This window comes from Ylistrum balloti, unplaced genomic scaffold, assembly GCF_031769215.1.
Source record: "Ylistrum balloti isolate Yb309-2 unplaced genomic scaffold, AGI_CSIRO_Ybal_v1 Utg370900, whole genome shotgun sequence".
NCBI classification, from domain to species: domain Eukaryota; kingdom Metazoa; phylum Mollusca; class Bivalvia; order Pectinida; family Pectinidae; genus Ylistrum; species Ylistrum balloti.
In genome coordinates this window covers 1-11,536 of record NW_026782511.1, presented here as the reverse complement: position 1 = coordinate 11,536, position 11,536 = coordinate 1, and positions in this window count along the sequence as shown.

The window sequence follows — 11,536 nt, the reverse complement described above, 5'->3', positions numbered from 1 at the left end:
ACTTTCTGACTCCACTTTTACCTTCCTTTTCCGAATGAGAAACGGTGTTTGGATGGATAGCAGAAAGAAATTAGGATTGTGTGAAAAATAAGGTTTTATGAAAGTTGTTATAGCGGAGCAGCGTATTTGCGTAAAGAGACAGCTACATGGCTGGAGGCACGTTTACTGCCATTTATATCCTTAAAAATAATATCCTTCAAACTATTTTATTGCTATTTGTCGGTTGCGAAGAGCTCTAGAGATCATTCTCATCGTATATACCCACCCCCCTTCCAACTGTCCGTTGGCTGGGCAAATGCGATTTTAGAACTACGATTTTGCCGCTATATCTTGGGGAAAAAAGGGATGAATCCTTTTCACAAACGTGTATGTGTCGGTTTTCGTTTGTCCCTTAATGTTCAGGTTTTTTCAGTTTTGGGTATAATCCAAATTTGATTAAAAAAAGTGGGAGGGGGTGGGGGGAATACATATCTACCTTGGATGTCGACAAAACATCTCACAAAATTTCATAGGCTAGTTTATTGCTGATGTTTTTTTTATCCATATTAAGACTGATTGAATAATTAATTAGCATTAAGACCGTACTAAAAACGTACTAAAACAACTAGAACTAAAGAGCATCTTAAGGTAGCAAAAGTAAAGAAATTCTTCGGATGAAATTACAAAGTAACAGATTATCGGGGCCTGATCTGCATACTATAACCATGTGTAATGATGAATTTTCAATTTATTATTCTCGCAAATATGGTTATTTGGGGGAAGGAGCAGCGCCGGGTGTCCGCCCTCTGGAGCCGTCAGTGATTGTCTATTTTCATTTCATTGCCTATATGCCTTCGCAACCTGGCAAACTAGTCAAGATTTCTTTCGCTAAGCGGTATATTTGAAAGGATTCAAGTTATTCACCATAATACTGATGTTATATTTCGCGCGCTTTTAAACTCGATTTTCTATTTTCGTTGTCGTAAGCGACATATCTGAAATCACTTACGTCCTTAAAAATTGTTGTTTTGACAGAATAGCAGGCAGCATGGCCAGCCAACACGACACGCTCGTAGGAGCTGTCGATCAGGGAACAAGTAGCTCGAGATTTCTGGTGAGTACAAATACATGAGGACAGCGTAAACACATGTCATCAATAGGTATTTAACACGAACTACATTGCAAAAAGCATATATTTCATGAATGACATACCGTTTCAATTGTTTGCCCTTCAATGGAGCCGCTGTGTTTACAATGCGCGCGCCCCTCTGTAGACGTATATTTTTTTGACAGTATAGACGCCTTAGTTGATAACAGCTGTGTATCATTATCCTGTTCTCCGTTCCCGTGCACAGACATAAAGTACAACACTTTTGATGTATTTCAAATCTGGATAACATAGTACAGCTCTTTCTTATTTTGACTATCATCGTCTGCTTTATGGTAATTAGTTAATACAAGTTGCTACAAGCCAATCACCGTGACATTTAAGTTACGTAACTGGCTTTGACAATATATACACGCACGGGATATTAGATACAAATCTGTGACTGCAGTTGCAATTTTGCTGTAATTGTTTCAGTTGAGACTTTTCCCCACGCCTAAATATGGTGTAGTTACCCCCCTCCTTCCCAAATGAAGACAGGAATCATCAGGAGTATTTTCCCAATTTTGTCAAGATTGGTCAAGCTGCTGAACTGTTGATATATGAAGCCAATTTGATAGACTATTGAAGAAATGTAACATAGTTACCTCAGATCCAAACGATATGTTTATCGTACGCTTACATCCGGGGCATACGTCCCTGGTTGTAATAACTTGTTTCACCATGGCTGTAAAATAAATAAAGTTTATATTGTTTTATATTTATTATTGAAAAGCACAGCTGGCTAACTCAATGAATATATATATTATTTAAATAATTTCATTTTCAGAAGTTGAACTGGCCACCATACTTGCACACAATGAGATTTTGTTAAGGAAAATATTGATTTGAAAAACAGTAAAAAACTGATGAATTGATTAATTCCTCAATTTCTGACAGCTTTTTCAAACAGATATTTTCCTGAAAAAATGTGTATGTATCATGGTGATCAGTCTAACTTCTGAAAATGGAATTACAGTGAAACCCGCTAAATATCATCTTCCATTTGTCATGGGGAGATGTGATGATAAGTAGAACATGACATTTTTCCATGGGCATGTAAACCTGGAAGTTAATTTCCTGATGTGCCAAACTGACTTATAACTAATAGAAATTGTTTGAAGACAAGAAATTTGTAATTTGCTATGTTTTTCCCATAAGAACAGTGATTTTCCTTAACTTTTGTTTGTTTATTCTTTGAAATATCTGAACTGATACCGTAAATTGTTGTGAACGATCATGACATAATTCATGTAATGTTCTGTGGTCAGATTTGTATGTGACACCTCTGTGTCATCAGCTGATGTTTTGTCATATCATTAATTCATCCATTACTGTGTAGAAGGTGAGAGTATAAATCACCTTATTGGGAATTTCCCTTTAGTCAAGCAGTAGAGTGTCCGGCTAGACACAGAAAGGGTAAAGTTGATATATACACAGTGTGTATCTCTGAAACTTCAATAAAATGTGTTCTGAAGATCGCATTGCTGACAATGATAGCCAACAGAGTGTGAACTGTTCACCTTTGAAGAGCTATGTTTCATTGTTAGTGGTTATTTTTAATGGCCAATCAGATGTCGTGAAACATGACAGAGGGAAAATCTGGGTTCAGAACATTTTACAATTTCACTATTATTTTTATATTATTATTATATTATTTTACAATTGCTTGTGACAATTTAAGCAATTGTTTTAAAGAAATATCAAAACTTTGACATTCTGGTATAATGACCATTTGGATTTCCAGCCTTCATTCCATATGATGCAGTTTTTGCCCTGAACAAACTTTCAGAGAAAAATTATTATAGCAGCCAAGATGAAAAGCAGCCCAATGAAGCATTTGTACAATGTGTGATCAGTTGCTATGTTCAGTTATTCCTAACCCAGATAACATTTTGTGAAACCTGAAGTTCAAATTGGTTATTTTAGCATTTTAATCTTTGTATTGGAAATGTGTTCTAGCTCGAAGATTTAAAGATGGCGACATTTTAAATGATGACATTGACATGCTGTGGTTTGGTGTCCCATGTGTCATTGTAAAAAGAAAGAAAATAAACACAACTTATGGTTAATTATGGTTCATGGTTCATTATTGTCTGAAATGTCTTTTGCAAAATAATCTTTTTTGTTTTGAAATTATACCTGTATGCATACTAAGGACTTATTTTAAAGACGTTTTGGCAGCACATCAGCTACGTTGGAAAACTTAGCAGCATGGTGCCCATGGTTATAGCATGACAAGTTCCAAACGAAAAGGGTTAAAAACCCATTTTAACACTTGAAATGCACAATCCTGTTAAAAAAAACAAACAAATGCATCAGACATCCTTTGACCTAGATGGACCTTACAGGTAAGCAGGTTAATCTTATTGTTAGGGAGTTGCAAGTTGTAAAACGTTAACTAGTTTGACAGTGACAATGTTTATATAATATAACAATATAACAGATGTGACGTATGATCCTTTAGACATGAATCCATAGTTCTTGTTCTCATTTACTTGTGATTTACCTGTGTTTTTGTGCGACTGTCTGCAAACGAAGTAATATTAAGTGCTAACCACATGACAATAAGTGACATTATCAGATGTTGAATTACAGAGAATATAGAGGGAAAAATCAGTGTTTCAAGAAAATGTGATATTAAGCAAAAAGTGACGTTAACAGACATGACATTAAGTGGGTTCCACTGTATTTGAATTACAGACACGTTTAACTAACTTTGAGACAGTTGGAAACTTAGACTTCTCGTAAGGAAATATGTTTTATTTTCAAACACCTGGGCAACAGACAGAGGTGTTGTATAATAAGTGCCCTCAACCCTTTTACACCATCCCCATGTAATTTACAGGTCCCCGCATGAATTCCTGTATACCATTCCCATATCAGCCCAGTCACTCAACTCCTTTACACATTTCATGTGTAATCCTGCGTAGACCATATCCCCAAGTAAAGTGACTCTTAACTCCTGTACACAATTCCTTTTTACCCCTCACCCCTGACATACATCTCTAGTGCCCCTCACCCTAACATACATCTCTAGTGCCCCTCACCCTAACATACATCTCTAGTGCCCCTCATCCCTGACATACATCTCTAGTGCCCCTCACCCTGACTTACATCTCTAGTGCCCCTCACCCCTGACATACATCTCTAGTGCCCCTCACCCTGACATGTATCTCTAGTGCCCCTCACCCCTGACATACATCTCTAGTGCCCCTCACCCTGACATATATCTCTAGTGCCCCTCACCCTGACATACATCTCTAGTGCCCCTCATCCCTGACATACATCTCTAGTGCCCCTCATCCCTGACATACATCTCTAGTGCCCCTCATCCCTGACATACATCTCTAGTGTCCCTCACCCTGACATACATCTCTAGTGCCCCTCACCCTGACATACATCTCTAGTGCCCCTCACCCTGACATACATCTCTAGTACCCCTCATCTCTGACATACATCTCTAGTGTCCCTCACCCTGACATACATCTCTAGTGCCCCTCACCCTGACATACATCTCTAGTGCCCCTCACCCTGACATACATCTCTAGTACCCCTCACCCTGACATACATCTCTAGTGCCCCTCATCCCTGACATACATCTCTAGTGCCCCTCATCCCTGACATACATCTCTAGTGCCCCTCATCCCTGACATACATCTCTAGTGCCCCACATCCCTGACATACATCTCTAGTGTCCCTCACCCTGACATACATCTCTAGTGCCCCTCACCCTGACATACATCTCTAGTACCCCTCATCTCTGACATACATCTCTAGTGCCCCTCACCCTGACTTATATCTCTAGTGCCCCTCACCCTGACATACATCTCTAGTGTCCCTCACCTCTGACATACATCTTTAGTGCCCCTCATCTCTGACATACATCACTAGTGCCCCTCACCCCTGACACACATCTCTAGTGCCTCTCACCCTGACTTATATCTCTAGTGCCCCTCAACTCAGGCACTGTTGTGGAAAGCAAACAGTCAGAACATGAATTATCTGTTGTGTTTTAGACATTATTAATGAATGTAGCTTTAGGACAAGTTGTATGACCACCAAAGACAAATTATATACCTGGTGGTCCTTTTATATGATATGATCTAAACATGACTGTACGTTACATTATTGGGACTCTTAATATTCTTCATTAACTCAAAATTAACATAGTATATGACAAACATGAATTTATGCAAGTTACCATAGCTGTATTTTTTTGCAAGTCAATTTTTTTGTCATTTTCATTTAAAATCAGAAAAGTGAATTTTAATGCACTATAATATATTTTTATTTGGTGATCTGAGTATAAGCAGATCTCTGATTTTCTTTATTCTTTCTCCCTATAACATATATGTGTGATTACTGATGTGGCAGTCAAACAACAGTACCATGGAATGAGATTTGATAGTGACTGATGCCTATATACTATATCCAGCACCATGTAAACAAAAAGTCTGTTTCACATGTATTTAATCTGTTCCAATCAAATGTAATAGTATAATCCTTTGATAATTGGAGATAGCTGAGTGGCACTTTATAATGAAAATCAATTTTACATGCATTTTATCTTTCATGGATCAAAATGCAGAGTTCATGTTTATGTTCCACGAGATAGTGAAGGTATATAATTTTATGTGGGTGAAAAAAAGTAAATGTGTGGTAATATGTTAAAATTTTAAAAGGTTTCACGGTTTGTTATATTTTAGTAGAGTATTTTGAATTTTAAAAGGGTTTCCTGGCTTCAAAAAAGTTTGAACTTTTTGTCCATAATGTAAATGGTCATGATTTGATCACTGTATTTCTTGGCCTAATAACTGCACCCTAGTATAAGCCGCAGGGCAGCTTTTTAGCAATTTCCACTATATATAATTAATCCCTCACTGAAAAACTCTGGGACCCTAGTTTTACATTGTGTCAATCTGTCCTGCTATCTGGTCAGGGCTGTATCTCCTACACCCCTCCATTTGTTCTTTTTCTTTGAATTTTACACAGAACGGTCCTTCTTGTTTCCTGTATTTTCTAAAAGTTGCTGAAAATGATTCATTACTCTCAACATCCAGAATTTCTTCCCTGAGTACTGTGTATATCTATAGTTCTCCCTCTAAGCTACCCATCTTTTTTACGAACTCAAGGAAGCATGTTAAGCATTTTGTTCCTCTTAGCTCCCCATCTTTTTTATGAACTCAAGGAAGTGTTTTGTTCGTGATCTGATAAATGAGCTATTTTTGGTACAGTTGTTTCCTCTCTTGAGATAAGCTTTTTAATCTAGTAATATTCAAAATAGTTTTAATTTTTAACAAAATCTGCAGTTGGTAAACACTACAAATGACATTTTCTGTGAAGTTGTTGATACAATGTTGAACTGTGGTTATTTTTTTATTATGTCATCGGTTATGATAAATATAAGAGACGTTGTTAGGTAATGAAGCACATTTTCTCTGCTTTTTATAAAGAATGAAACTGCTGTTGAGGGGGAGAGAGTGAGATTATCCTAAATTCCATGTGAAAAAATTTATAGATCTTCTGAAATTTGTTCCTTTTTATCCCACAAGTGTAAGCATACGTAAGGTCTTAAACCACTGTATTATGTACATAACACAGATGTCACTGATGAGGGTGTAAGGCTATCTGTCATTGCTTCTGTTGGACACAGACATACTAAATCAAATCACCTGTTGTAAGCCACAAGGCTTTTTTCTAGTCATCCAGGATAAGGCCTATTTATCTCAATTTTGGAAGAAAAATTATCAATTGGGAAGATAACGCATAGGAGTAAGTTATATATTATAGAAATCCGAATGTATTATGTAGTAAGTCTAGCTAGGGCCCCATACTTTAAAATGAGAAATTTTAGCGTTCATTTAGTATTAGTGATTTTCGCACACAGCCATCAAAGTGCTAAATATATATGCCCCTAAAATTTCCATGATGCTTGAAACAAACCAAAGAAAATTGGAAACCAATTATTTGTATAACTGTCCAGTAACACAATATCAAATGACTTGGAAAGTCTGTTGTTTTTACAACACATCTATATTCCTGTAGTCTCAAATGACTTAATCAGGAGCTCTTTGTTTTGTGTGATGGCGTCAGGGACTCTCACAAGTCACGCAGCGTGAATAGGCTTCAGCGCTGAAAGTCTTTCATCATTGTTAGTTATGTGAGTGTCACCCGAGGGAATAAAAAACAATACATATAATGCCTATGAGTTGTTATCTTTTATTCAGTGTCTACGTTGACACATACCAAAAAAATAGTGAACCATACCTGTAACTCTGTTCACTTGTTCTGGCTGGTGAAATTATGCTATAGATATAACAGGAATTTCCCACTTGCATGACTGTTTCCCAGCACAAAAATGTACCCAGACCCCAGAGTGCTAAATATCGACTGCAGCAAATTAAATTATTTACAGTATTTGACCTGGTGGTTTGTGTGAACTGCTCTTCTTTTAGAGCTGACATGTGGAGCCCATGGGGAAGATATTTACCATCATTGCTCAGGATTGCATGTGATGGTCCTCCAGTATGTTGTTCACCGAGGAACCAATCAGTTGTGTAAAGGAGACTTCAATAGTACTGTGACTGTTCACATGAAAATAAACCCAACAAATACATTTCCTTGTGTCCTTTATAAGGGGAACTAAAAAATGAATCTGATGTTTTGACCTTTGATATTGGACTGACAGTGTTAAGGATCTTTATCATCAGTTACGCACTATGAAACTTTATGCGCTTATTATACAAATACTGATTATTTCTGTTCTGACAAAGGTAACTTCTGCAATTTGATTATATCGATGAAAAATTAAGTATTGATTGCCATCTATGAGGTTTGTGGTTGGATGGCGCAATCTCACCTACTTTTTAGTGAGAGCTGGATTTCCTAGTCGGATGTAAAGAGGTATATAAGTATGCCCAAACACATTGATTTCTTCCCAGTTAGACTCCTTGCTTACTTTTATCTATACATCTGAATACAAGTGAATATTTAACTTGTTTTGAAATTGATATTGTTGGAAAAAAAAAATATATTACAAAGATTTTAAAGGTGTATGACTCCTTATTTTCTTTACAAAATGAACATAATTATTGGCAGATGAGATAAAAAATTGAAACCTTCAACAGTTGAAAAATAAGATGTTACAGCTTATTATGTTCCCCGGAGCGAGAGCAAGTCGTCGCCACTTTGTCGGCTTGTCCATCTGTCATAATATTGTGTGGAGCATAACACAAAACCTATAAGAGGTATCAACATAAAACTTCATATGTAGATAAATCACTGCAAGGAGAAGTGCAGTGCACAAGAACCATCACACTCATTTGCATTATTTAGGAGTTATTGCCCTTTGTTATTTTTCGTACTTAAATTTTGTCCAGAGCATTAAACTAAAACTATAAGAGGTATCAACATGAAACCTCATAGGTAGATAGATCTCAACAAGAAGGAGGGCAGTGCAGTTCTGGGGATAGAACCCTGCATTACCGATCTGTTATGGATATATCTTTGAATAAAGACAAATCTTTATGTTAATATTATAGTGAGTCACTTTTACGTAAAATATTGGTATATGAACCGAATTATATCCAATCCTTTTGAAATGACAGAAAACACCAAATTGGTTAGATTTTTTTATCTATACATGTACCATGATTCAGACCCATGTTCATGGATAAGCCGAACCACATATTGTTCACATTTGCAATGCAAAGGCCGATATTCAGGAATAAACACTTGCTCATATTTTGAAATGTCAAACATATGAAAAAAGCAAAAATTATGATGTGAAAGCAATCAATTTTGAATTTTAAAAAATAGGGGGGAAAATTAAGCTTTTCAGATGAAAAATAATTTCTTTTCAACCTAACAATGTTTTTTGGTGGAAAACTTATATGTATTGTGTACATCTAAATTTTCAATGAGAAAAAAAATCTTTCAGTCAAGGAAGATATGTTTTTACATGTGGAAATGTATATACGAAAACCATGAGATGATAAAACGCAAAAGAAAAACAAACAAAAACAAAAACAGTCTCCTTGACGCGAGGTTATTGCAACAGATAACTTTACATCTAAGATATTAATATGTCATTATGGTAAGGGTTATCTGTTGAAAGTATATATTTTTTTTTTATATTTATTTTATTTTTTGCATTTTTTCATTGTATGTACACAAAGAAGTTCACACACACACGCCCTTACATACATACATACATACATACATATGTCCAACATGTATCATCATACACATTATCATCACACACATCATCATTAAACATGTATCATCATACACATCATCATCATACACATCATCATTAAACATGTACCATCATACACATCATCATTAAACATATATTCTCATACACATCATCATCATACACATCATCATTAACATGTATCATCATACACATCATCATTAAACATGTATTATCATACACATCATCACCATACACATCACAATTAACGTGTATCATCATACATATCATCATCATACAACACATCACCATTAACATGTATCATCATACACATCATCCTCATACACATCATCATTAAACATGTATTATCATACACATCATCATTAAACATGCATGTATTATTATACACATCATCACCATACACATCACCATTAAACATGCATGTATTATTATACACATCATCACCATACACATCACCATTAACATGTATCATCATACATATCATCCTCATACACATCATCATTAAACATGCATGTGTTATCATATACATCATCATTAAACATGCATGTGTTATCATATACATCATCATTAAACATGTATGTATTATTATACACATCATCCTCATACACATCATCATTAAACATGTATTATCATACACATCATCATTAAACATGTATTATCATACACATCATCATTAAACATGTATTATCATACACATCATCCTAATACACATATATATCATCATTAGCATGCATCATCATACACATCATCACTAACATGCATCATCATCATCATCTACGGATTTGTCAAATTGTGAGTGTTCATCATATATCTAATGTACAGCATAAATAATCAACTTTTTTTATATTTATTTTATTTTTTGCATTTTTTCATTGTATGTACACAAAGAAGTTCACACACACACGCCCTTACATACCTACATACATACATACATATAAGAAAAAAGGAGAGAAGAGACAGATTATGATAGAAAATGGTTAGATAGAGGAGAGAAAGAAGGCAGATGGCTAGAGAGAGGAAGAGAGAAAGAAAGCAGATAGGGAAGGAAACAGGAAGGAATTCAAGACTTAAATAAAACTATATAAAGCAAATGGTGATTTTAAATAATTTACCAAACTGAAAATTTGTTGGTACAGATGATGGCCATTGTCAGGGACTGGTAACCATATCAGGTTTATTGATTCATATTCAAAATTAAGTATTGAGTATCTTAATTATGTTTGAGTAAAAAAAATCATATATCGATATAGTAACAGAGTGGTAGTAATATTAGTCGTTCATGATTTTTATAAATTTCTCCCATTTTTTCCACCCTAGTGCAAATTTGTCTTTAACCCTTTCCCCTTTAGTATACGTGATATATTTTTGAACCTTATAATAATCATAGATGGCACAGGTTAGAGCATTAATGCTGAGGGACTTATGTAAACATCTAGTTCTGTAAATATATTGTTTTATGAGTAAAATAATTTGGTTATCAACACTATATATTAGGTTGGTCCCATTATCTATCTTGCCAAAAAGTATTGTTTGTTTGTTAACAGTAAAAGGAATATATAAAGCATCTAGTAATCTATCTAGACTTTGCAAAAGATTCTGGACTTCATCACATTCCCAAAACAGGTGTACAATTGTTTCTGTCTCAGCATTACAGAGAGTACATAAAGGACTATCTAATATCCTTACTTTAAAAAGAAATGAGTTTGTAGTTAAGATGTTGTGGGAAATTCTAAACTGTAGCCATTGAAATTTGGAACTTTTAGTGACTTGAAAAGGTAATGTATATATAGCTAGCCAGTCATCATTTGTGAAATCAAAATGTTCCCCCCACTTTTCCCTTCCCTTGGACACAAGTGATTTAATATTGTTAAGTATTCCATAAAATCTCTTTGAACCTTTATTGATATCTAAAAAAATAGATATGTGGACTGGTAGAGTAGGACGTATAAATTTATACTCAACAATATTATAATTCTGCAAGCTTTTCCTTATTGCTGAAATTATTGCATAATATTTCAAAAAATCAGTGTTTATGTTAAATTTCTGAATAAATTCCTCATATGAAAACAAAGTGTTATTACTAAAATCCTTAACAAAATCACCAATTAGATAAACACCTTTTTCATACCAGTGTGGGTAGAAGATTGTTTTACCTCCAATGGTAATATTACAATTATACCATACAGGTGTTAACA